Source organism: Orcinus orca, chromosome 17, assembly GCF_937001465.1.
Source record: "Orcinus orca chromosome 17, mOrcOrc1.1, whole genome shotgun sequence".
Taxonomy (NCBI): domain Eukaryota; kingdom Metazoa; phylum Chordata; class Mammalia; order Artiodactyla; family Delphinidae; genus Orcinus; species Orcinus orca.
The window spans coordinates 23,997,828-24,025,812 of NC_064575.1; the positions used below are offsets into that span (position 1 = coordinate 23,997,828).

Here is a 27,985-nt window from a genome sequence, read left to right on the forward strand (position 1 = left end):
AATTAAAAATTAAGCCAAGTATGTCTTAAGGCAAAACCTTAGCTCTGGAACAAACACAGCCACCTGCCTCTTTTGTACTGTCACCAAAGCAGCCTGAGGTCTCTTGAAAAAGGTCCCAGCACTGGAATTACTTGCTTCTCTGTACGTGAATCCTCACCACCCTTACCAGGTCTCCACACTGGCGATCTCAATGTATCCCCAAGCTTGGCGTCCCTCTGGCCCCTTCTCAGCGATGACACGTCACGCCTCCCTCCTCTCCTAGGAATCTGGTACACACCTCTCTCTTCCCTCCCTCACAGTCCTGGGTCTTACATTTCTCAAAGGAAAGGGGAGCCTTAACTATTCTTGGCCGTCTTCGCACATTTTCATCCGATGGAAGCCTAACCATCCCTCAGGTTTCAGCTTAAATGTCACTTCCTTGGAGCAGCTTTTCTGATGCTGTTTCCCCCTCCCCAGTTTAGTTTAGGCCCCCTGACTTTTTTTTTTTTTTTTTTTCTACAAGCTTTTCCCTTCATAGCATCACTCAAGAGTAGAGTGATGAAGCCCTTTCTGTGTCTCTTCCACCGGTCCAAGCACCAAGAGGGAGGCTGTGGAGAGATGTATCTTGTTCGCAGCTGTAGTCCTAGTGTGTGGCACACAGTAGGCACTTAATACATAAGTTGAATGAATTAATAATGAGTAAATAATTCCAAAGATCCAAGAGGAGGTGGATACTGACTTGGCCTTCAGAGACGGTTAAGAATCAGAAGAAATTCTTTTTCTCAGTCTTCTCAAACAAGGCTGAAATTTCTTGGGGATGTGAGGGGTTCCAGAAGCTGGCTTGCCTGCTTGACTAGCTGGTGGGGAAATCTCCATGGTGCTGCCTCCATCCTACACGTGATCGACCGGCTCTCCCCACGTTCCCCTCAGGGTCCTGAAGGGGCCCAGTGTATATCAATTTCGACTCGTAGGCTTGAAATAAAAAAAAAAAAAACACGGCCATCCCCACCATGTTCATAACCCCCAGGTGTCCGCCCACCTGGGACAAGAGCAGGCAGGTGAGGACATGGGAGCCACGCCATCTTTCTGGCAGGCTCAACTTCACGCGGTCGTGACTTGTTTCCGGCACCAGAGAGAAGAACGCTCCCTCTCCTCCGATTCGCCCACTGTTCACTCCCAGCCATGTCATCATGGGTCTCCCTTCCAAGGGAACTAGTGCACTTTGCAGCCCTGGCACCATCTTCTTCGCTGGAGTCCGGTGGGGATGTGCTGTTTACACACGGGCCAGTTTACTGAGGTGGGACTTTTATTTATTTTCATTTTAAAAATTTATTTTCTTGAAGTATAGTTGATTTACAGTGTTGTGTTAATTTCTACTGTACAGCAAAGTGATTCAGTTATACATATATATACATTCTTTTTCCTATTCTTTTCCATTGTGGTTTATCACCGGATACTGAACATAGTTCCCTGTGCTCTATAGTAGGACCTTGTTTTTCCATTCTATATATAATAGTTTGTATCTGCTAACCCCAAACTCCCAACCCACCCCTCCCCCAGCCCCCTCCCCCTTGGCAACCACAAGTCTGTTCTCTATGTGAGGTCAGGACTCTGTTAAGCACTTCTTTGCCTGTTTTTATTTGGCTTCTGACGCACGGGTGATTCAGACACTTGTTAAAAAAGTAGTAGTAAAAGACTTAACCAAAGAAAAACAAAACAAAAAAACCCCCAAAACCCTTCAGTGTCTTTGATGAGAGGTTCAGAAATTTACCATGTGACATAAACGTCTCTCAAATCCTCCACTCACGGACCATGATATTTAAAAGATCAGATTCATTTTAACACTTGAACTGTGGTTGGACACTAATTACAAGTGCTCCAGTATCTGTCACATCCCAATTAGCTTTTACCAAGCCCTCACCTAACAATGCTACCTCACGGAGATTGTACATCAAAGGATGCTTATTCTGGGAAAAGGAAACCTTCAGGACGGAAGAAGTGGAATTTCAGAGTTAGATAGCAATTTAAGCCACATCCCAGAGGAATCCCAGTTCGTAGTACTGGTTTCATTGTGAGTTAGATCAGCCACACCTTCTGATGTACCCGGATGTAAGGACTCTGAGGTAAGAGTTAACATTCTACCCAGGCACTAGCAAGAAGGTAGCGTGACATTACCCAGTGGTAATTCCTATATTCAACACATCAAGGCAATCTTTAATTCTCATCTTTCCTACATTTAAAAAACATTAAGAATTCTTTACATTATAAAACTGGCCGACAAAATGCTTTTCATTGACCTCTAGAAAGCAAAATCTTCAAAAACCATCCCTGCGAGTTACTTGCCGGTGTTCCCAGAAACTACTTAGGGAGACAGAGTGACAGCTTGATTACAATGAGTCAGAATTTGTGTTTGAAAATGTAGGTACTCCGGGCTCACCCTCAAGGCTTTCTGCCAGGAGGGTGGGGGGAGCAGATGACTCAGGGAGTGTGACTCCCAGGCTCCTTATAGAGGAAGCGACAGGGCCATGGACCTTGTAGGGCAGAGCTCCTCCAAAGGTGGTTCTGGAGCAGAAGCCTCACCATCATCTGGGAACTTGTTAAAAATGCAGAATTCAGGGCCTTCTCAGAAAGTCTGGGGTGAGGTCTGGCAATCTCTGTTTTAACAATAACAAGCCCTCCAGGTGATTGTGGTGCATGCCGAAACTGGAGAAGGCTGTTCTAGAATAGCACCTTCCTTCCTCTCCAGATCACCTGGGGATCTTGTTAAGCAGCAGATTCTGAATCCTGCGTTTCTTTCTTTTTTTTCTGTTTTAATTTTTTTTTTAACTAAAGTATAGTTCATTTACAATGTTGTGTACATTTCTGCTGTACAGCAAAGTGATTCAGTTATACATATATTTGCATTTTTTTCATATTCTTTTCCATTCTGGTTTACCATAGGATATTGAATATAGTTCTCTGTGCTATACAGTAGAACCTTGTTGTTTATCCAGCCTATATATAATAGTTTGCATCTGCTAATCCCAACCTCCCACTCCATCCCTCCCTCAACCCCCTTCCCCTTGGTAACCACCAGTCTGTTCTCTATGTTCTTGTGAATCCTGCATCTCTATTCGGCCCTCAGGGGAGGTCTAGCCTGCTGGTCTGAGGGCCATGTATGAATAATACTAGCGTAGATGTTCATCTTCCTTCAACTAGGGTTGAAGGGTCACTGAGCCAGATCCCTGGGGCTGAAACTTGGCCTTCATCTTCCTTAAAGTTAGATGAGATGAGGTCAGAGCTCCTGTGTCCTGGGAGCCTTCTGGATTCCCATAGAGGCACACAAATAAAAGGCTGCCCTTTACAGAGTCTAATGAGACAAGTCACTGATGTGTGGAGGCACAGACCCAGCTTCTGCTCCATCCCTTTCCACTACATTGCTCTGTGGCCTGGAATGAGCCCGCACCTCCTGTGCCTCAGTTTATCCTTCTGAAAAGTGAGGTCATTTATAAAGTTTCTTTCCAGCTCTGAGATTCTATTATAAAAGTAGCCAGTGAGTCCTAAGTTTTACGACCCACATCCAGAACTTTCCACACAAAGGGAAGTATTGACCCAGCAAGAACTGGAAATTCTCAGTGTGATCAATAGTTTCAACTCCCCAGGAAACACAGTCTCAATAATTCATGGGAAAACCTGATAAGGCCACACCAGTCACACAGATGTCAGGAGGGGACACCATGGGCGGTCTTTACGGTCAGTGTCCAGCGCCGGAGGTCAATCCTGACACCCCCAGAACATCAACAGCACATCTGGCAGCGACACCAGGCACAATGGCTGCAGAGCAGACGATGAGTCTCTTAATTTTCTCATTCGCGTGTAGTTGATATATTTACACATTTACGATTCATATTTATAAAAGCCTTTCAACAAAGTGTGAAGATCAAACCAAAGTACGCAGATGGGTGTGCAGAGGTGACTTAGAGAGAAGATGCGGCTGCTGGAAGCTTCTGAGGCTGTTTAAAGGCATATGCCCTAACCTAGGAAAATCTTACAAAGACAGCAAGTCTGAAAGGGATCCATCTAATTTCCAATCTCAATACTTGACAAGCCTGAGGAGATTCCAAATGTGACAGAACATTCTGGAGACTTTCTCTGTCTTTATTATGAAAGATGCTCAGCTCTTTGGGGGTGGCTTCATTCGTTTCTTGACTAATACCTCCAATGTTTCTGACTCTTTGACACTAAGGCACAAACTGTATTTTACTCTCTGACACTCAGTAATCCACTGAACAAATAATTGCTAAATACCTACTCTGTGCCAAGGACTGTTTCATCTTCTAATCACACCTTAAATATGAGATGACACTAGTCTGTTGCGATTCAGTTGCAAAATTCAACTGGCAAGAAGTGAAAAATCTTTAGAATTAAGTTCCTAATACAGAGATATATTTTGATCACAGATGAAAAACAATTTATTGTTGAATTCCAAGCACGGGAAGTCAGGGGAAAAAAAAGCCGGAAGTCCTTTCATTTCCACCATATTGCATGAGAAACAACATCTAGCCACAGTAATTGTAGCGTGATTCCGTTCAGCTTGACAGCAGAGGCGCCGTGGCATTGACGCAGCTGCAGTGCCCTTGGACTGATGTTGTTTCAAGCTGAGAACTGTCCTCATTGTGTCTGGTGGATTCCAAAGGCAGCCTTTGCATGAGTACGGGGTGGACAGGACCACCACCAGGGACCCACGCACCCACCCATCACAGTCAGGGTCAGCCAACTGCTGAGGATGGATCAGATTTCAAGGACCTGGGAGGGTACCTGTAGAGTACCCCTCCCCGTCCCCCCACCCCCTAATGGAAGAAAACTGCTTTCACTTTACAGTGAAAGCAAAGCTTAAAAAAACATTCATGCAAGAAGTGGCACAAGCATTTAAAATCCCATTAAGGCATAAATGACAGAACAGAGCAATTCACCTAGCGAGGACAAGGGAGGGAAGGAGAAGGTGAGAGGGCTGAGGCCAGAGTGCAGACACAGTGTACGTGGAGGGAGGCAAGGGGAACAGACTCGGAGGAATTTTCTGGTAATTTTTTTCTGCTTTACCATTTTGTTTACAGCTGGCTTTACTCCATGGGGTACTTTGGGAGTTTAAGAATGACATGTGTATGTACATGTCTACGTACTTCAGCACATTTATTTTCTTCTTCTCCTTTGCCCACTTTAGGGAAGACAACACTCTGTCGACAGAGATGGGGAGATGGGTATAACAGAATGGCAACCCCTGTGGAGATTCTGTTCTTACAAGGTGTGACATGACTAAACATGAAACTCAACCATCAGAACCTGTCACATTCTTTGTAAGAGGTCTGTGTTCATTACAATGGTCATTAATATCATGGACAGCCAAAAACACTTCGAACTAGATACAGAAGGCAATGCGGAGTATTTAAGAAGATGTGGTAAGAAGATGTGGTGTATATACATGTATATATATTATATATACACACACACAATGAAATATTACTTAGTCATAAAAAAGAATGAAATATTGCCATCTGCAGCAACATGGATGGACCCAGAGAATATCATACCAAGTGAAGTAAGTCAGACAAAGACAAATATTATATAATACCTCTTATATGCAGAATCTAAAAAATAATGCAAATGAATCTATATACAGAACAGAAACAGACTCACAGACATAGAAAACAATCTTACGGTTACCAAAGGGGAAAGCAGGAGTTGGAGGGAGGGATAAATTAGCTGTTTGGGATTAATAGATACACACCACTATACGTAAAATAGATAAGCAGCAAAGATTTACTGTATAGCAGAGAGAAGCGGAAAATAATCTGAAAAAATATATATATAACTGAATCCCTTTGCTGTACACTTGAAACTAACACAATACTGTAAATCAACTATATTTAAATTTTAAAAAGTTGTTTCAAAAAATAAAGGCGGAATATTACTTAGCCATAAAAAGAAACAAAATTGAGTTATTTGTACTGAGGCGGATGGACCTAGAGTCTGTCATACAGAGTGAAGTAAGTCAGAAAGAGAAAAACAAATACTGTATGCTAACACATGTATATGGAATCTAAAAAAAAAAAAATGGTTCTGATGAACGTAGGGGCAGGACAGGAATAAAGACACAGACGTAGAGAATGGACTTGAGGACATGGGGAGGGGGAAGGGTAAGCTGGGACGCAGTGAGAGAGTGGCATGGACATATATACACTACCAAATGTAAAATAGATAGCTAGTGGGAAGCAGCCGCATAGCACAGGGAGATCAGCTCCGTACTTTGTGACCACCTAGAGGGGTGGTATAGGGAGGGTGGGAGGGAGACACAAGAGGGAGGGGTTAAGGGGATATATGTATACATATATCTGATTCACTTTGCTATACAGAAGAAACTAACACAACATTGTAAAGCAATTATACTCCAATAAAGATGTTAAAAAATAATAAAAAAATAAAGGCAATATGGAATAAACTGTAGGGTCTTGAGTAGAGACATGGCAGGATAGAAGAGTATCTCATTTGTGAGCAGAATATTTTCTCAACTTCAGTGGATGAGTGTTTTGACTGTGGCCCTACCAAATAACTAGCCTCGACTGGTATCAAAGGGCACGGCCTCCAGGCCCCTCCATCTCTCAGCCCCATTGGTTTCATCTGGCTTCCTTCCCAGGCCACGTGAGAGCATCAGCCATTGCAGAGATGCCCCCCCCCCAAACCCCCTCAGTCCTGCTCACAACCCGCTGGGCACTTGTTACACTGCTGATGCCAAGGCCTGACCCTCAGATATTCTGATATAATACAGCTGCAGTGGAGACCAAGAATCTGTATTTTTAACACGTGTCCTAAGTGATCCTAACATTAAGTAGCTCGCTGAAAACGCCAGGCTCTGAATTTGTTACAAGTCCTACAGGAATCCCAGTGAGGTGGAAGTTACTCATCTTAAAGTCTTTGGGGGATCAGAATTACTCAGAACTGACATCATTTGGCCAGGGGAATCACTGTAGCAGGAATTAGGAAAGTGTGAGAGGAAACGTCTGTGTAAACGTGGTTCCTACAAGCTGTATCATTTCCATTGGTTCATCCTATGAAAGGAAAAATCTAATCCTATGTTGAGTCCCAGGGGGCAGGGGTAGTGAAACTCCTAGGAAATCCACTGGGAGGTCTCTGCAGGGCATTTCTTCCCTTACAATGCCACGTAGCTAATGCGATTATAAGACCTAATGAACTGAGACTAATGCAGTTTCGAAAATCTTCATAGCTAATGAAAAATCACATCTTCTCCCTCAAGATTTCCCATTTTTTTCTGTTTGTAAATCATGAATGAAACGAAGACATGGGTGAAGGCTGTGTTTGTGGTCTTTATAATTTGAAGAGTTTGTTATTTTGAATGTCACAGTGGTTTCCAAGTGGAAGGGTCACATTTGGAATTTACATTCTATGCCACAGTATTAAGAACGTTTTGGAGAGACCTAGAATATGGATTTATAACACTGATATTTAAAAGAGAGTCTTTCCCCCCTGTGAGTTCAAAGTATTTTGTACATCAGGTCAGGTTGTCAAGGTAGCCACTCTGCCCCAATTTCCTTTTTTTTTTTGGAAAGTAGAGAGCAAGAAAATGAGAGCTAATATCAGGATATGGCTTTGACACCCCCTGACTCAGCACTTCTCTATCCTATGTTTTCACCCCTTTTGGGGAAGGAACATTTCAAAGGCATGAAATTGAGACAGGAGAATGGCCTATGGTGAAGTGGCGTATTGGGGAAGGCACACCTTAGAGGCATGCTGTGGTAAATTCAGGAAAATGTGCCAGCCACCTCTACCTGACTATCCAAGTTACTCAGTTTTTTAAAAATTTAATTAATTAATTAATTAATTTATTTTTGGCTGTGTTGGGTCTTTGTTTCTGTGCGAGGGCTTTCTCTAGTTGCGGCAAGCGGGGGCCACTCTTCATCGTGGTGCGCGGGCCTCTCACTATCGCGGCCTCTCTTGTTGCGGAGCACAGGCTCCAGACGCGCAGGCTCAGGAGTTGTGGCTCACGGGCCCAGCCACTCCGCGGCATGTGGGATCTTCCCGGACCAGGGCTCGAACCCGTGTCCCCTGCACTGGCAGGCAGACTCTCAACCACTGCGCCACCAGGGAAGCCCCAAGTTACTCAATTTTAACTTTCACTTGTTAATAAAAGAAACACAGGTATTTATGGAGTATAATGTAAATCTAGTAAGAACTTAAAAAAAGGCATATGAGAACTCAAAGAAATTTTGCACATGGAATCAAAAATTTGAGTTCACTCCTCTCTGCCACTGAGGCTTTGAGAGGCTCTGGCTGTGCTAAGAGCATAAACTAGAGCATATGAGTGATACCCCTAGAGGCGTGGGGTAGGCACTGCATAGCCATCACAGCAGCTCTGTAGATGCACACTATGAAAGTAGCACAGTGGAATTTGATCCTGAGAAGGTCACTGTTGAATTATTTCTCATGCCTCTATTACAGGAAAACGTCAAGAAAAATATACTTACAAAATGGAACAGGAAGGTGTGTTTCCAGGACAAAAAAACTCATTTAGCAAAATCAGAGTAGTCACTGACACCTAGTTATTGCTGTTCAGTTATTGCTGAATTTAGTTATTGCTATTATATATTGCTACATAAATCAGTATTATTCTTTTAATTTATTGGATTAGATCATCTAAGCCAAGTGGCTTCATTCCAGTTTTTTTTGTAAGCAATTATTTCTAATGGTTATATGATTTCTCAACACTAATTATAAAACAATACATTATTATATTTTAAATTTAAGAGAAAGAGTCAGTCTTTTTTACATTACTTTTTTTTAAGCCTTTCTCCAAACGCTTTGAAATCCTACTTTATTTTACTTCCTAACGCACTGTCATATTATAATATATCAGGAACAAGCAAATTTTAGGGACAACTGGTCCACCAGCAGCCACTGTGTTTCATCTTACTAAGAACATGATTAAGAACAATCTTAGATGTCCTGCAACATTCACTAATCTACCACAAGTCTCTGATTCTGTAGCCAGGATCCATCTAAGTCACCAAGGGGTAGGATTTCAGCATAGTCCCCAGACGAGTATTGATAACGTTCTCCCAGACTGTGTCATAGTACTACCATTGTACGATCAGACAGGGTAGGGAGAGACTGAAAAATCAAATTCCAATCTTTCACGTCATTAACCGAGTTGTAATCTGATGCCATTTCCCCTAATTTATTATTGGATATGGCTTTTCGATGAACTGAAGGATACCCTCTTGCCAATGTTAACTGGAGTACAAATAGCCTCCATATTGTAGCCGACACTATTCTATTGTCATGAGCTGGGGGGGCAGACTGGATAGCAGCTGAACCCACTGACTAATTAATGTCATAAAAAGTAGCTATTATAAAATATTAACATAAGGAACTGTCATGATTTATTTTTCTGTATTTTTTGGTAGAACTATTAAGGACCTTGTTCTATTGTGTAGTACATAAAGCTTTTTGTGATAAACTCAGAGATTTTAGTGCTTGGAAGGTGGTTTTATTTATCCTGATAAGTTAGTTTGATTTTTTTTTTATAGTGACTAAACTATACATACAAAAATCATACTTCCTTTTCTCTGGCTGGAAGCTGAACGCTGTAATTATCCTTCAATTATAGCAATTACCTTAGTCTAGCTGTTTCTTCCCTCTCTCTACACCAACCCCAATTACAAGTTTTTGATTTCACACATTTTGAAGAGTCTTATGTAAGTGTCTTTATTATAACAATCTCAGTATTTCTTAAAAACAGATCTTAATTTCTAAATATTGTATATATGAAGCTTTAAATTTAACTGCCATATACTCTTCCTTTATAGATTTTAAAAGCTCTCAATGTCCAGATACACTTTTAAAAAGCAAAGGATGAAAGAAGGAAGAAAGAAGGAAGGAAAGGAAGACCTTCCCACTAAACTAATCTTTGGGATCATAAGTTCTGATCTCTACTCTAAGGAAATAATGAAAGAAGTATTCAGATGATATATGAGATGCAAAGACTAAGGTGATTAAAATCAAACCAACTTTATCCTAAAGGCTACAGAGAATTACTAAATTCCTCTGAATTATATTAGAATTTTCAATCCTGGCTATACAGGATAGAATGACTTGGTAAACTTTTTACAATATACCAATGCATAGGCCTAACCCCAGAAATTGGCAGGGATTAGGTCTGGACATTTACAGTTGTAAATGTGTCCCCAGAGCATTTGAATGTATAGTTTGGGCTGAGAATCATTTAGCTAGACTATTCATTCATATTTCTAAGCTTTTAACTGACAAATGCTACTTCATTTTATTTCTTACATTATTGGAACATAGCATAGTCAGGATATGACAATATAAAACAGATACAGCTCACTGTTCCTCTTCCAATACAAGTCCACACTGGGCACCATGCAAACCAAGCTTTTTGCAGCACAGGTATAACCTCAGAGTGCAGACCCAAACAGAGCATGTATAGTCTAGTCCAGAAGGTAGTATCTAACCTTGCAACATAAAGACACACACTCAGAAGAAGCTATGGACATTGAGCCATGTTCTTTGACTGTCTGCTAGATTAGGTCTACATATTTATCTCTGCACCCCTCCAAATACTAATCTAAAAGTTGTATGGCTAAATATAATTCACTAGATAAGTTAAAATAGCATTATTTTAAAGTATTTTCTTTTCTTTCTTTTTTTATTTTATATTAGAGTATAGTTGATTTACAATGTTGTATTAGTTTTGGGTGTACAGCAAAGTGGTTCAGTTATACATATACATATATATCCATTCTTTTTCAGATTCTTTTCCCATATAGGTTATTACAGAATATTGAGTAGAGTTCCCTGTACTATACAGTAGATCCTTGTTGGTTACCTATTTTATATATAGTAGTGTGTATTTGTTAATCCCAAACTCCTAATTTATCCCTCCCCTCCAGGTTTCTACTTTGGTAACCATAAGTTTGTTTTCAAAGTCTGTGAGTCTGTTTCTGTTTTGTAAATAAATCCATTTGTATCATTTGTTTAAGATTCCACATGTAAGTTATATCATATATTTGTCTTTCTATGTCTGACTTACTTCACTTAGTATGATTAAAGTATTTTCAAAGTAAACATTTCAACTAGAAATACAAAAAATCTCCTCGTCTAATGTCACTAGTTCTCACATACTGTTTTTAGGTTGCATGTCAAAGCTGATGTAAACACTCATTATGTCTCCATTACAAAATGATCCATAATTCTTAGAGGTAAAGAATGTACTAGAAATCAATACATCATTATGACAATACCTTTCTTTATGTTTTAGGCTACTGGAACTTTTCTCTTGAACTTCATTGCTTCAATGGACGCGATACACTGTTCAGGTCAGTTTGACAATTAACTGAAGGACTACCATGGGTGAGGCAGGCTCAACCCCTTCAGCCTCAGCTGCTTCCTTAGTGTCCTTGGCCATGACCTTCCAAACCCACAGGCTATTTCTTTGTAGCTCTTGGACATATTGAGTTTGTCCTCACCCTTTTGTACTAGCTGTTTACCTACAGGAACGATCATTTTTCAGGTCATCACACAGCTGGTTCCCCTTCCTTTTTTTCATCCTGTTCAAACAGCATGTTCTCAGAGAAGCCTCCTCTGACCAACCTTTCTGTAGCCCTCTCGTGCACCCCCAACTCAGCCTTATCCCATTGCCCCCTCTTCCTTTCCTGTTATCCCATCTGAAAGCATCTTATGGATTGGCCTTTGTGTTCATAGTTGGAGGAGGCTCTCTAGAATATAACCTCCATGAGCACAGGCCCTTTGTCCGGGCAGCTGTAACTCCAGCACCTACAACGGTGGTGTGCACTAAGTATCGATGGAGTGAATGAACACATGCCTTTGCAGTTTTATCAAGAGTAGTTCCAAAAATAGTCCTGTACTCCTTAAGGTTGAAACTACTGAACAGATAATAAATGAATGTACAGTTGCAATTTTAACTTATAGTCCCCCACACAATATGCATGCGTTGGGATTTTAATTGGACCCACAGTGCCAGCCACTTTCGCACAGAAGGTGATTTGTACCCTGTGCCTTCGCTGGCTCTCAGTTTCTGCCAGAGAGAGCTTCTCTTTTTTGAAGTCTTTGCTGTTCCTTTCAATTCCGGGCAGAAAGCAGCTAGACATTAATGTCTGAAACTGCACTTCTAATGGTCTGTGGAGGTTTCTTGAGATCACCTTATTGGGGGTAACACCATGTTTATTTAGCGTAGGGTTCTCAGTCTACCATGGAAACGTTTTTGGGTCTCTTGCTATTGTTCATTTCCATACATGTCTGGCTTGGGCTGGGAGTTACACTGCAAAAAGCATCCACTTGATGTTAGTGGGTTTCTTACAGCCTGGGATATTTTGTCGGTAGTAATCTTACCCTTCCATTATTACCACGTGATACTAAAAGGACTGGCTAGGAAATCAGCTGTAATGTCTTCAGGACAAATCCTCCTGACACGTGCAATCGTCAGTTGGACCCTACCTCTATTTCGAGGCGCTTCTGTTTGGTCTAGGCTGGCACTTTAAGCCATATTAATACTGCACTCTGCCAGCCTTCCAAACACGCGCCTGTGTTTGCATGTCAGCTCTGTTCAGCATCTTCAGCATTTCAGTTTTCCATTCAGTACAGAAAAGTATATTTGATATCATTAACAAGATCAGCTACACTTGTATCTTGTGAAACATGCACAGTTTGGTGCCCTTGCTCAGAAATGTCACCCAATAAATAAATATTAGTTCCTTCTGCTGCTTTCCTTGCTATTTTAACAACTTACTTTATTCAAAAATATAAAGAAGAATCTGCATCTTTTAAAAAGTCAGTGTACCTAAAGTATTCAAATGTACTTCTAGTGTCTGTTTATTTCTCTCTGTTAGCTAATTAGAGTTATGTTAAATTCAAACAATAAACGGTAATCGTTATCAACATCTGAATCAGCTGCTTCAAATGCAGGCGGTCCAATGACAGGATAAAGTTCTAAGAGATGGTGGATCTTGCTTTAACCAAATCTAATATATACAAATTTGTATTCATAAAAGAGTGGCATTATGAAATAATATGAATATTTTCCAAAAATACTATTTTAAATAATGATCAATTTGAAATTCTTTAAACTATAATTCAATTTCAAATAGACTTTCACAGAAATTTACAGGAGCCTACGTAATACCATACAGTAGGTCATAAACAGATGCAAAGCCAACTCAGAACTAATGATTATTTCCCAGCACTGATACAAGGCTGTTCAACTGTAGGGTTGGGGCTGATGGAAAACTGTAGTGGGTGAGTCAGGATGATCACACATGAACACAAAGATGAATCAACGCAGTGTAAAGAGGCACCACCGGACACTGGGTTGTGTGATGTAAGATGAAGCACGAACTATGAAGCCTTCTTGCCAAAAATGTGGACCTGAGCTGATTGAGTCTCCAGATGTCACCATCAGGCTTTCATTTATTTTTCTTTTACTTCTATCACTTAACTAATCAAATAATAATCAAGGGTTTTGTCGACCCCTGTCAGTTAACTCACATTCACAAGATTGTGAGGTTTGTGCATAGGTTTCTGTATGTGACTGTGTTAAAAAAAATCATTACAAATTTTGTACGTGCAGCTTGTGTAACTACCCATAATGACTGTCATCAATGTGTCCATTAAAATGCCAGTGTATCGAACGGCAGGAAATGAGAATGACAAAGTCTGGTGGTAACTACACATTTGAGAAGACACTCCCAGAGCTTCCCTCCTCTCCCTGGTTGTGAAATACATGATCCTTGTTCTTTGAGGTTCAGTCTTAGGCCTTTTTCCTTATTTTGCCTCATATTTTCTTCCTGGCATCTTATCCACACCCATGAGTCCAATTCCCTTCGTGCTGCCTTGATTCCTTATTTGTATTTCCAGACAAAGCCTCTATTCTGAGCCCTAGATTCCATATCCAGTTGCCATGGGACCTCCCCGCTGCCCCAGCACCCGGCTGTCTCCAGGCCCTCGGTCTCAGCATGTGTGCATGCTGGACTGGACTCTCCATCTTCCCTGCACACCGGTCGTCCTCCAGGACGCCCTATCTCCGTGAACGGTGCTACCTTCAGCCCTCTGCGCAAGCTCGCATCCCAGGGTCCTCCCCTTTACCACCCCCTCCGTTTCTCCGCATATCCAATCCAACACACCAAGCCCTCTTGGTCTCATCTCTGAGATGACTTTCAAATCCATCTCTTCAATGAGTCCTTGTCTCTGCATCACCAAGGTCAACCCCCTAGTCAAGTTACCAGCATCTTTTGTCTTGTCTACTGCCTTCACCCTGCCGCCTTCCAATTTCTTCTTCAAACCCCAGCCAGAGGGAATCTTTCCAAAAAGAAAATCTGATCATACCAAGCCCTCTGCTTAAAATCCTTTAATGGTTTCCCACTGATCAAAGGATAAAGAAAATAAAATCATATAGAGTAGGCTGCCACTTCCTGCAAATCCAGGCTTTGGCCTCCTTCCCTCCCTCTTCTCATTCTACTCTCTCACTGTCTCCATCCCACTCACTTGCTCCTTACCTGGAACCCCTTCAACTGCCCCAGCCCCTCCCTTAGTTAAGTTCTACCCCCCATCAGATGCCAGGGAGGCCTTCTCATGCACAAGGCTATTGCTCATTGCTATACGTGTTTCTCTTTCAGAACACCTCTTTTTCCTATGTCCACGTATTTGTGCCATAGGTTTGACTAATGTCTGCCATACCTTCTAGACCGTATGGAAACCCTATTATGAAATCACCCCTGAACTCATAGTTAGTAGACATTGCAGTCTGTCATCTGCTAGTACATGGCAATCTCTCCTCCAGTCATGCTTGAGTAATCTTGCTGAATCTGGTGACTCTGGTTTGTATTGGTTTTTGTTTGTTTTTGTTTCCATAGTTAGTTGTGAAGTATGACATCAGATTTAAAAGAGGGCCCATGTGCACAGGGCCTGGGAGGTAATGCAAACACTGAGGCAGGCCAGGTTAACCATGGGGAAATTTTTTCTCCTTCTCAAAGAAATGTGATGTTTCTCATTTTTCTTTGAAGATATGATCTGCTCATTCTATCTTTTGTTTTTTCTTTACCTTAAGAAAACCACAGCACAAAAATAATGAGAAATGGTGACTGACCCTCAACTTGATGGTTGGGGAATGACAGAGCAGGGTGGGGACAAGGGCAAATTATTATTCCACACCCTCCAAGTTGGGTATTGGTTGCCATTCTTTTAAAAGACGAAAGGAACAAGTTCTATAGTCTTAAAATTTAGATGTATATAGATGTATGAAATAGAACTAATATTTAGGTTTTACTAATCATCTTCTAAAATCGGAAGGATGAAATAGATTATGCTTACTAAATTTCTGGATGGTGTTCATTGGAATAGGGTTTCCAACAGCTCTCAAGACATGTGCTTAATCTAAAATGTTTAATATACTGTAAATCCTTTACAGTAACAATATTAAAAACCTTAGACTGTCCAGGGATCTTTGAGATCGAGTTCAACATATTTGCATTTAATTTTTATTCATAAAAAAATAATTGCAGTAATTTAAGATATTTGCAAGGTTTGCAAGGGTAAATTTGTCTCATCTTGGATTCAGAAACCTTTATACAACTACTAGTTTGGCAAACAGATGTCAAAAATACGGATTCCCCTTAAAGATATTATGTATAAATAAAGCCATCAAATTTAGAATAGCAAGCCCCAGATGGTCTAGCAGCATCAACAAAAATCACTTTCCTTGCCAATGTGAATTTCATAAAGCAGAAATCATTCTCAGGCACGCAGAGACAGACACATCAAGTCCACGAATACTTATGGCCATACGCTAGGTACCAGGTTAGGTACTTTATTATGTGGCCCACAAAACAGGACTTTAAAAACAAACACTGTGTGTTCAAAATGAACTGTTTACTCTTTATGGAAAGAGTGACCGTACTCTTGTGTTTTAGTGGGAGACAGGGTGGTGAGTACACACGGGACCGCTGGGATTTAAAAGCACAAGCAAGGCCATCAGCAAACCTGTCTGGATTGGGCTGCTTTGAACATTTGAACTTATATTGCTTTTTCTTTCTGATAATCTATTTAACCTAAATATCTGGGATTCAGTATTTGGGACTACAAATGTGACAGAACTGCCTTGTAAGCGTAAGTGTCTTTGTATGATCAGGATTAATGGAATAGGAACTGAGGCTTAGAGAGTTTCAGTAGGTACCCATGCCCACTGCCGCCCCTGACTCCCCATTACTCAGAGAGAAAGTGAGAGAAATGAGGGTGGGAGCCACAGGTCTCAATCAGTCCACCATCAGGACTTTCTAAAATCATAAAAGGAACTGCAGTATAATTGAAACTCAGTGCTTGAAAGCTAAGTGTAAGCAGGTGGACGGCCTTTTGAGGGCCTTGGGGCTCCTGGAGTTGGGGCGCTGGGTGATACAGGCTGGAGTTAGAACATAGGGCCCAGTGATCACATGACATATCTTTTTTTTTTGGTACGCGGGCCTCTCACTGTTGTGGCCTCTCCCGTTGCAGAGCACAGGCTCCGGACGCACAGGCCCATACGGGCCCCAGCTGTTCTGCGGCATGTGGGATGACCGGGGCATGAACCCGTGTCCCCTGCATTGGCAGGCGGACTCTCAACCACTGCGCCACCAGGGAAACCCGCATGACATATCTTTAAAGATCTTCAAGTCCCACAGTTATAAAAAGCAGACACCATCCTCAATGAACATTTGCCATATTTCTATACTGCGCATTCCTGAATAATGCCCTATTTATTTCAAAGAAGATAGATTTTTTTTTTTTTTTTTTTTATTTTGGCTGCACTGGGTCTTAGTTGCGGCATGCATGTGAGATCTAGTTCTCTGACCAGGGATCGAACCCGGGCCCCCTGCATCGGGAGTGCGGAGTCTTACCCACTGGACCACCAGGGAAGTCCCCAAGATAGATTGTTTTTTGACCCAGTTCACATCAATGATTAGAGATATTCTAGCTGCCAGATAAATAAATCTCCATTGGATCCAATGCGTGGGATCCAAGAGCAAATTATGGATCCATCTGGAATTATAAGGGGCTTGGCTGGTTTTGTGAAAATAGTTACAAGGCAACAGTGAAAGAAATCAATAAAGATTTATTAAGGTTTTTCTTTCTTTGCATAGGTTTCAAAATGGGTTCTGACCTATTAAAAATGCCTCTAGTGTTTTTGGAGTTGAAATACTACACTTTACTGTCTCTGGTTCTTTTCTTGAGTTGACCCTTCACATAGATTAAGTATGTCTTTCTCATGCATGGCTGTGAGGATGTCTGGCTGCCGCCGCCAGGCTTTCTCAGCTTCATCAGGTGACGACACCTAAATTCTGTGCCTAGATACACATGCCATCATAGGTAATCGCTTTCCTCTACTTATATTATCTTTCTGTAGCAGAGAAAAAATGCATAACATTTAAACTTCTTGAACACCATTTGGAGGTTCATCTGATACTCTTTAAAAGTAGGCAATTAAAGAATTTGGCTGAAAATCTGACTTTTAATATATGTAAGAAAAAGTTAATAGGTTTCACTTATTGAACATCCACTCTTTGCCAGATACTTTTTAACTTGGAGCCTCACCTAGAAAGATCAAGTTACATTTCACTTATTCTTCATAGGATTGTTGTGAGCTACAGGTAGGTGAAGGAGATTGTATCAATGGTCACAAGGCTTCCCCTCCCTGTATCCTCACTCCTTGCACTGTGACTTTGCAGGTCCTTCCAGCAAGAAATGTTGTCTATTTCTATACCCTTAATTCTTGGCTGGTTTTGGACTCACTCTGTCCCATGGAATGCAGTGCAAGCAACAGTGTCAGACCTGAACCAAGACCATAGCTTTGCATGTTTCTGCTCTCACTTTTGGGACCCTGCTGGTCCTGTGAATAAGTCCAGACTAGCCTGCTGGATAAGAGACATGTGATCCAGGTGTCCTCATTGTCCCCCAATAGTCAGCCAACTGCCAGAAGCAGAGATACTTAATTGACTGCAAGCTGACTGTAGACATATACATGAGCCCAACTGAAACCAGAAGAATTGAGCCAGCCCAAACTACAAACCCACAGAATCAGGAGCTAAGTAAATGGCTGTTGTTTTAAGCTGTTAAGCTGTGGGGTGCTTTGTTATGCAGCCAAAGCTAACTGAAACAAAAGGCATATTCTCATCACTGTACTAAAGAGAGGTACAGAAAGGTTAGTAACTTGTCCAAGGTCACTAAACTAGTAAGAGGTAAAGCTATCAGGTATGACCTCTGTCTTATGGGCCCACACTCTTAGTTGCTCCACTGTGCTGACTCTTTTCAATGCAAATGGTAAGTGCCTCCGACCTGCTCTGGGCTGGGCTAGACATATTTCCTACATTTAGGAAACTTACAATCTCCATTTTGTTTTTCTCTAAGGAACTTGCAATGCGATAGTTTTGTTCATACTATTGCTTTCACCTGAAATACATTTTAAATTTATTTTTCACCTTTGAAACCTGCTCAAATGTAACTACCTCTCAGAAACCTTTCTAGTTTCCCAAGACAGAATTAGAATTTCCCATCTGTGGTTGACTGCAAAAGTAATCACAGTTACTCCTTCCTTTATCCTCATCCTTTGTAATGTGACATTTCAGTACCATCCATTAAGAGATGAAAGCTATTTCCCTACCCCTTGAATCTAGACTGGACTTGTGACTTGCTTTGGCCAAGAAATGTGGCAGAGATGATGGGGTGCCAGTTCTGAGATTAGGCCTAAGGGACCTTGCATACTTTCACTCATTCTATAGGTAACCATAACTCTACCATGTGAACAAGACTACGCTAGCCCTGCTGAAGTGTGAGAAACCATTTGGACGAGTGTTCCATCAGCTAGGTTGTCCCAGCTGAAGCCCCCAGATATGTGAGGACCCAGCCAAGATCAGCAAAGCCAAACCACAGTGAACACTGCTGTATGTGGGTGGCTACTTGAGACCAGAGGACTTGCTCAGCTGAGTCCAGCCTAAATTGCCAATTGCAGAATCAAAAGCTAATTATTTAGCTTTTGGTCATATTAAGTGGTCATATTAAGTCACTAAATTTGTTATGAAGCAAAAGATAACAGATACAGATCCCTTTGTACTCTTCCAGCATTTTTAAACTTATTTTTGGAAGAGCACATATATTTGATAAATGTTCAATCAATGAATGAATAAATGATTAAATATGCAATTGCACTGAGATAAGATTTTTCGAACAAAACAGAACTCTGACTCTTTATTTTTATTTTGAAGGGAATAATTTCTGTCTTTCTTGGCTGTGAGACAGAGCCATATTTACAGGGCTTGATACTTAGCAGAGGTGCTCAATAAATGTTAGCTCTCACAGATCCTGTATATGACCTGAAATGCCAAATAAAACAAAAGCTAAAGCAAACACTGTAGCACTGAGGCATGCAGGGGATTTTTTCCTAAAACCTTTCAAAATCAGGACAAACTCTCCTGGTATTTGTGAGGTGGAGATCTAGGGCAAGGGACATGATTTTTTTCCCCTTAATATTGGCAAGCTTCTTTCTCTTTGAAAGTATACACTCTTTAAATGATCCATCGCTACGCAAGTCACCCAATTTCAAAGAGTGGGAGAATTCTGCTATAGAAAGACCATCACGGGAGGCATTTCCCACTCCCTTAAGGCTAGTGGTTCTTAGCTTTGGCTGCATAGTGGAAATACCTGGGAAATTTAAAAAAAATACCTCTAGAGAATAGTTTAATTAGTTTGGGGTACATTCTGCACATAGGGACTTTTAAAAGCCCCTGGATTGACTTTACTGAATTAGTCAAAGTTGAGAACCACTATTCAAACCCTCCCCAGAGTGCTTCCACCGGTCAAGTGATTATTATTGGACTTAACTTTTAAGGCAGACCTAAGTAAGCTTTCTTTTTTATATGCCTCTAATCAAAACACGGCACTGAAAACCTATAGCTAGAAAATAATAATTTCTTATAATGGACAATGACTGGCTCAAAAGGAATTAAGAAATAATTATCAGATGAGTATCTTCCTGATGATTAACTCAACAAGCATAATATGAACACTTGGCAGGGTCTTAAATGTCTTCAAGGCCTTAAGTATAATTAGGTATTCAACATTTTATTGCCCTAAATTAAAGCACCACATAACACTATAAATTATATTAGATAATAAATTCAAAGTAAATTGCACTGAAGCACATTAACCTAAAATTTTTGTTTGAAAATGTACCTTATATGAAAATAAAAATGTATCACAAATTAAGGTATAATTTAATATTTAACATGATTTTGAGTTCAGATTCAATGTGGGCATTTCAAAAAACTGTGGTCTTATCTTCTGAATGTATAAGTGGGTCTCACATGGAAACAGTATTATTTTTAAGGACTATTTTGGGGGGGGATGTAGAGTACAAAAATGCTAGAAAATGATAAATAGTAATCCTATGCTATAAACTATGTAATGCATGCAAATTGCTTTAGTACCAAAATTTCATCGTCAATGAATTCCATTCACAAAGAGACCTCTAGCACATATTCAGAGAGTCAGAATTTTTCTAAGCCACAGTTTTGGGGAGAGAAAAATCTGGTGTGACCCCCTCTGATTTCATAGAAATGGAAAATGAGGTCCAGAGAGGTTAACACGTCAAGCAAAGCCCCCAATACCCAATGACTGGGAATTGAGCCCAGGACGTTTGAGCTTGCACCCTCTCATGTCTCCAGAGATGAGTACAAGGAAGATAGCAGCACAGTGCGCTCAAGCCCCACAGTCACTGTGGCTGGCTGGGATTGGCCTCGGATTCTGCCCATCTCTGCTGCAGGTGGCTGTGTCAGAAGACCTTGGCAATGGGAGAACTAGTTATCACTTCCTATTCCATTTCCTCTTATGACAAAACAGGCTGGAGTCAACTCTAGCCCTTTACTACATTAGGTATGAATACAGTTACTGTATTTTTTTCTAGTCTATTATTAACTTTTTACATTAACATGGTACATTTGTTATAATTAATGAACCAATGTTGGTACATTATTATTAACTAAAGTCCATATTTAATTCAGAGTTCTTATTTTTTTATCTAATGTCCTTTTTTTGTCTGTTTTAGGACCCCATCCAGGATCCCACATTACATTTAGTTTGCTCTGTTTTTTCATTAGTTCAACTGTGTGTGGGTGTGTGCGTGGGTGTGGGTGGGGGAGTATGACTATCTCTCTTCTTCTATGTAGCCAGTTAAGGGCAAAATCCTACAAATTACTGTTCTCAGGTGCTCTAATGTAAAAGAAAAGGGTATATGTTAATGAAGAAATCTGGAGTTTTAATTATGAGAAAAACACTGTAGATGAGAGGAAGCTTAGGTTAAAAAGAATTTGACATTTGGAGGGACCTAGAATCATGGTCTGTGACTTCAACATGGATTAACAGAATCTAAAAAGCAAGGAATGGGGCAGAGGAGCATGACGGTTCAGAGTAATAAAAGGCACTTCACATAGAACTATAGCAATGCAGAAGAAAGAAGTAATATTGTGCAATTTATCATCATTTAATTTAGGGGAGTCTGCATTTTTAAAATCCACAGAAATGCAGTCACAGTTTCCTTGCCAATATTTGTAGAAAACATTTTCCAAACAAGACTCATTCATCTTACTCTGAAATGAATTGTTAGATCACAACAGAGAATGTTAAAGACTTTGCATCCCTTATAGAAATGCCAAACATTTTACTCTGCCTGATGCTGTACTATAAATAGGGAAATCCGAGTGCTAAAAATGTTCTTCAAGTTGCCAAACATAGTTCTTTAGCATCAACTTCCTCCTACAAATGACTCATTCTTCCAAAGTTTGAAAATGAAAGCTAGTTACAATTCAGAGAAATGTTGTAGCGTACATCGATTAAATGGCAAAGATACTTCATTTATGTATATTTATTTTTCCTTAGATCATATCCACTGAAATTCTTCTTCAGAATTTTATTGAAGTTTTATTAAAGAGTAGTTACTCTCATGAGAAGTGGATTTTTAAATAAACAATTAGAACAGCCAAGCAACATGAATATTGTTGGAGAATAATGATGATTTAAATCATTTTGAAATTCGTTAACTTCATTTGGATATAATAGATGCAAAATGTATTTACTGTAATAAAAATAAGTTAATAGTGAAGTCATAACATGAAAACTAATAAGCTCACCAAACAAGATGGTACAGATAATGCCTCAATGTCCAAGAACACAAGGAAATTAAACTCTAAGAAATTGTACCTGATTAAGAAAAACAGGACTCTTGGGAAGAAAGCATCTTTTGTTATAAAAAGAATAATAAATAGGGAAAATGCCATTGATTTATGGTTAATATTTCAAAATAGTACATGTATCTATATATATCTTGCAATAAGTAAAGAGAACATAAATAGTATAGGGATTTGTATAGCACATTTGAGGTTAGTACTCATTTGAAGAGGTAATTGCTTTTTTTTTTTTTTTTTTTTTTTTTTTTTGCGGTACGCGGGCCTCTCCCCGTTGTGGCCTCTCCCGTTGCGGAGCACAGGCTCCGGACGTGAATGCTCAGCAGCCACGGCTCACGGGCCCAGCTGCTCCGCGGTATGTGAGGTCCTCCTGGACCAGGGCACGAACCCGTGTCCCCTGCATCGGCAGGCGGACTCTCAACCACTGCGTCACCAGGGAAGCCCATAATTGCTGCTTTTCACTGAGAGATGCGACAGGAAACTACAGGAGATGCTCATTTGATGTGGATGGAGCAAGGCAGGCGGCCAAGAGTGGATTCACATTTTCTTCTAATCAACTGACGATACCACTGGATTTTCATCTTCCTTCTGCAAATCACTAGATCTCATATTACCAGTCGTTTACTGGAGAATGGCTTTTCCTGGCTTCATTAAAGGCTTTTTCACCTGTTTTGACTTGCATAGTGACACTTTTGCAAACCTCTATGGGAGATATTTTAGTTATTTAAACATTTTATGGTATATAAGAAAGAAGTGACTTAAGTAAAATTAAAAGATTTTTTTTGTGGTGGACCATGTTTTGTAAAGTCTTTCTTGAATTTGTTACAATATTGCTTCTGTTTTATGTTTTGGTTTTTTGGCAGCGAGGCATGTGGGATCTTAGCTCTCCCACCAGGGATTGAACCCGCACCCCCTGCATTGGAAGGTGAAGACTTAACCAGTGGACCGCCAGGGAAGTCCCAAATTACTTGATTTTAGGTAAGTTATTATTAAAGATTATAATATCATCGTCATTTAAATATAAATTTTAATAATCCTATTTTGACTTTTTCCTATTTAATAAGTGATGTGCTATTTAATTAACTTTACCTTCATTACCTCATAAAATACATGACTTGCAGACAAATATTTGAAAAGGCACACTGGTGTATGATTGATTTGGGAACCAAATATATAAGTTTTAAACTATATTGAATATATTCTGATATCAAAATAGAAAATAATTGTTTCCATTAATATATGTCTGGGTATCATACATTTTGAACAAAAATAATCAAGCTATGATAATTTTGTGTTTACTTATAGAACAATAAGGCAAAAAGTTTTAGGTTGCAGTTTGTAAGCATTTCTCTGCAATTAATATATATTTGATTTGATTTGACTGTTTGGGTAGCTTATCAGGAGGAGTGTGAGGACACATATATTAAGGGTATGAATGACGTTTATTTCTGATAAATAAAAAGCCAAATTGTATATAATTGTCACTACTTTTCTTTTTATAACATTGAATTTTATACCAGACAGATATCCTAATAGGCTAATATAAAACCTACCAAATATATTAAGATATTTAAGATTTATAGAAAGTATAATTCAATAAACACCCATGTAACCACTACCCAGTTTAGGAAATAAAACATGACCAACACTATGAAAAGTATATAAGAATTTTGACCAGATGACTGCAGCTTATAACATCATATCAATGCTTCTTAAGCTTATTGTCTCACAAATCAGCTATCCATGATATGTATAAGGTAACAATCTATGACTAATTAAAACTAAAACCTCCATGAGAGCCTGCAGTGTTCACATGAATCATCAGCATGTTTGCTCATCTGACTGTCACTGATGGCTTTGTATACTCTTAAGAGGTCCTCAAACAGTATTATGTTCTTTAAAAATATTTATGTAATCACTTTTACTAATACTTTCTTTTTTCTTTTTTAAATTTTAACTTTTATTGAAATATAGTTGATTTACAGTGTTGTGTCAGTTTCAGGTGTACATCAAAGTGATTTAGTTATACATGTACTAAATATATACGCATATTTTCTTTTTTCAGATTCTTTCTCATTATAGGTTATTACAAGATATTGATTATAGTTCCCTGTGCCATACAGTAGATCCTTGTTGGTTATCTATTTTATATATACTAGTGTGTATATGTTAATCCCAGTCTCCTAACTTATTCCCCCCCTCTGCTTTCACCTTTGGCAACCATAAGTTTGGTTTCTGTCTGTGATATTTACGAATACTTTAAAAATAGAACTTGGATTTGAACCTTTACCACCCTGGACAATGTGAAACCCCTGGGACACCTTTGACTCCCAGTGATTTTGTCAAGTGGCTACTGGGAAACCCTGATCCAGGCTATGACAAATGGTAAAAAGTTAGAGACGGATGAGGAAGACAGATGAGGATCCTGGAAATACAGAGTGAATGTGATGACCACATACAAAGATCACACAAATGTGTCCATCCCAGAAGTGCGATCCCTCAAACCTTGGGCTTCCATCACACAGCTCTCTGGGTTCTGGAAAAGACTCCAGAGTCCAGGGAGTCAGAACCCAGACATACCCATGTACACCAAAGGAGAGCTGGTCTCTGCAAAGTGTAATGTTTAATAAATGAGGCGAGGGCTTCCCTGGTGGCGCAGTGGTTGAGAGTCCACCTGCCGATGCAGGGGACACAGGTTCGTCCCCCGGTCTAGGAAGATCCCGCATGCCACGGAGCAGCTAGGCCCGTGAGCCATGGCCACTGAGCCTGCGCGTCCGGAGCCTGTGCTCCGCAAAGGGAGAGGCCACAACAGTGAGAGGCCCGCGTACCGAAAAATAAATAAATAAATAAATAAATAAATAAATGAGGCAAGGTACCGACAGCTACCTCTGAAGCACGTCTATGGAGGTTCCAAATCTCTTTGGTACCAGCCTGTGACAGAGACAAAATTTCTACCTAAAAGACCAAAAGGCCACAGATTTAAAAAACCATGGGAAAATTTTTATCTTAAAACTGGGAATAGTTGTTTCTCCGGCGAAAATCTGTTTGTTCCTCGCTTAGGACCCTGTTAATCATGAATCTGTGATCATAGTTCTTTAAAAACGTTCATTAGAAAACACAGAACAGTGTTCCGTTCTTTCAGATCAACCACGAAGGCTTCTACAGAATTCATTGTGCACACTAATCTCCCTCCTTCCCCCACCTTTCCTACCTTCTATTCCTTGTGCCTCATTTTACCCCTACCTTTTTAAAACTTACTCTGTCTTGATGTGCTGTATATTGTGTCTAACTCTTGAAAGCCCTTTTGGAGAATATAAACAAAGTTCCCAGCTGATAAAGATGAAAAGAACTTAGAGATAACCCCATTCTATCCTCCATATTTAAAGGTGGGCTAGAATTTAGGAATCCCAAATGTAGCATATTGGTCTTTCCTTAATACCTGATTACCTCCTGTGACACTGGGTTTTCTTGTCTCTCCTCCACCCAAGGGATGTCGCTAGACGTTTCTCCCTACCTGAGAGAATAAGAAATTTAGGAAATTCTGCCTTCTACATCTTGCTTTGGAGGGACAGAAGAAAATTCTGAGAAACCTGCAGTAAGTAGATCAATTTTTGTTTAAACCACGTCTGTCAAATATATCTGATCATAAATAAAAACTTTTCTTTCTTTTCTTTTCTAGGTGCACCGTGGAGAGCTGCACCCCTTAACACACCTCAGAACACGCTTTGGGAAGGACAGGATTAAGGCAAGGCAAGGCTGCTATTTAACTCCCCATGGCAGGTGACAGAGAGGAATGGTCAAACGTCCAAGTCATTGACACACCAGCCTGAATAGTGGCTTCTCTCAATGTTGTCAAGTCCAGCAACACTGCTGCCCTCAGAGCCACCATCCGTCAAGGTACAGGACCTAGTGAAAAAGTGCAGAAGAAGAGGGATGGCAACCACCCTTGGCCTTTGTCCCAGTGCTGCTGAGTGATGCTGTGCAGTACAGCTCACCTGACAGCCCCGGGGGCCGGGGCCTGGAAGCCTGGGTTTCCCATGCAGCATTAATCCGTACCCACTTTGAATTCTGGAAGGACAGTGGTTACAAATCCTTCTTCCACTGACATAAACACCAAGAGACAGAGGGTGTACAGTTCCAAACCCAGCAATGTCACACATCGTGTGTACCTCTGCAGACTGGCAGGTGTGTTTATAGACCCCAAAGGGATGTGACAGTTCAGCAAGATCTGCTGTGGCACAGTAGCCACCTTGGGGGCCGGCACACGGAACCCTAAGGCCAAGACTCCGGCACAGGTGGCACTGCTGCTGTGTCCTCTGCCCTCACCGCCTGTGGGACTTTGGACAAGTTACTCACCCTCTCTGAGCTTCAGCTTCCTTTTCAGTAAAATGGGAATAATTATAATAGTAGTAGTAGAGCAGTCTGGCGGATTAAATGATTTAATATTTGCAAAGTGCCGAGACCAGTGCTTGCCTCACCGTACATGCAATATGTGTTGGTTAAATAGGATAGTATCATTGTGTTTACTCCAATTTCCCTCTATTGGTATATGTCTCCTTTCGTAATAGACAAAGATGACACACGACATTGGTGAAAACAAGACCGTCGCACTCCTCGTTTTGAGACAGCCAGGCCTGACTAATTACAAGGATACAAATGAGGCCAGGCTTGGCAGTGCTGCTTCCAGAGGTGCACATGCTGACTCTCTGGCGGGCTGGGGTAGCCTGTGATGGAGAGCCTGGCTGTTACTTGCACACACTAACGATCAGGCCTCGTGCACAGTTACCAGAGATTCCAGCAGAACGGGAATATGCAGGCAGAACAAGAGGCAGGGCTGCCAGAATCACAGGTGGGCCAGCAATTGCCCTGCAAACTGCGTCTCTCAGGGCTCTCCTGTCCTGCTTCACAGGCAGCGCCTCCCAGGAGCCCCTGGCAGGAGCAGTAGGGGCTGGTCCTGCCTCTGCCTCACCTCCCTTCATAGTCCTTACCTCAGCTGTTAAAAATAATAAAATAAAACTAGCTTTAAAACAGACAAAATAAATGTGCTCAAAAGACAATAGAGGGAAATAGTTTGGTAAATCTTGATTAATTTTTCTTGATGTCATTGGTATTTACTTGAAAATAGCATCATATAAATATATTTTATATATTTTAAAAGGTTAATAAATATATATTTATAAAGATTGTCAAATATGTCTTAAGGAAATGTACATTTCTTGAAAAGAAAAAGCAAAGCAGGTAATGTACATGAATAATGTCCTAAGTTGTAGAATAAAAGCTCTTCATTAGGTGTGTAAGACTAATCCTTATATAAGTTACATAAAAAGCGGAGACTGGTTTGCTATCATCTAATAGCTGACCGTATACTGATGTCATCATAACTGTAATTTTAGAAATGTCAGAATTTATATCATATGGTTCTTGTAAAAAGAGATGCAGGGAGATCTTACAAATACCAGCCAAGATTGGGGAATATGACACGTCTCTCTCTGAGCATAAGGACAGGGGCTGGTGAACTTGGCTTGGGGTGGCTGGGCACACTTGCTCTCAGGGCTCCCCCGGATCAGCTCACGTGCTGTGTCTGTGAACATGGCAGCCTGCAGCCTGGCAACACCTTTATCTGCTCTGGTGAGAAACACAAATCCACACACACACACACACACACACACACACTCCGAGTCCCAGACACCTGGCGCTGTGCTCAGGGAAGTGGCGGAGTG

The 27,985-nt window shown here is 40.6% G+C and overlaps 1 protein-coding gene and 1 long non-coding RNA gene across 10 annotated transcripts in view; one reads left to right on the forward strand and one right to left on the reverse strand.

Moving 5' to 3' along the window:
- PAG1 (phosphoprotein membrane anchor with glycosphingolipid microdomains 1) overlaps window positions 1–27,985 on the reverse strand; it is a 143,362-nt gene that overhangs the window by 32,566 nt on the left and 82,811 nt on the right. Inside the window, exon 1 of one of the 6 annotated variants that reach the window (XM_049700195.1) lies at window positions 25,978–27,699. The exons of 4 other annotated variants lie outside the window; for them this stretch is intronic. The gene's annotated coding sequence lies outside the window, so the exon portion shown is untranslated. Of the gene's footprint in view, window positions 1–3,666; window positions 3,755–25,977; window positions 27,700–27,985 lie in introns of those variants that run through there. One more of the 6 variants, XM_033439843.2, reaches the window with a different exon arrangement.
- On the forward strand, window positions 1,148–26,073 carry LOC117203792 (uncharacterized). Of its 4 annotated transcripts, none has more exons than XR_007472446.1 (7): window positions 1,148–1,276; window positions 9,837–10,018; window positions 11,309–11,366; window positions 23,129–23,243; window positions 24,331–24,387; window positions 25,754–25,860; window positions 25,945–26,073. It is a non-coding gene; the product is annotated as an uncharacterized LOC117203792 (long non-coding RNA). The 4 variants fall into 4 exon arrangements; XR_007472449.1 differs by lacking the exon at window positions 9,837–10,018 and adding an exon at window positions 5,180–5,260 and having other exon boundaries at window positions 1,262–1,276; XR_007472447.1 differs by lacking the exon at window positions 24,331–24,387.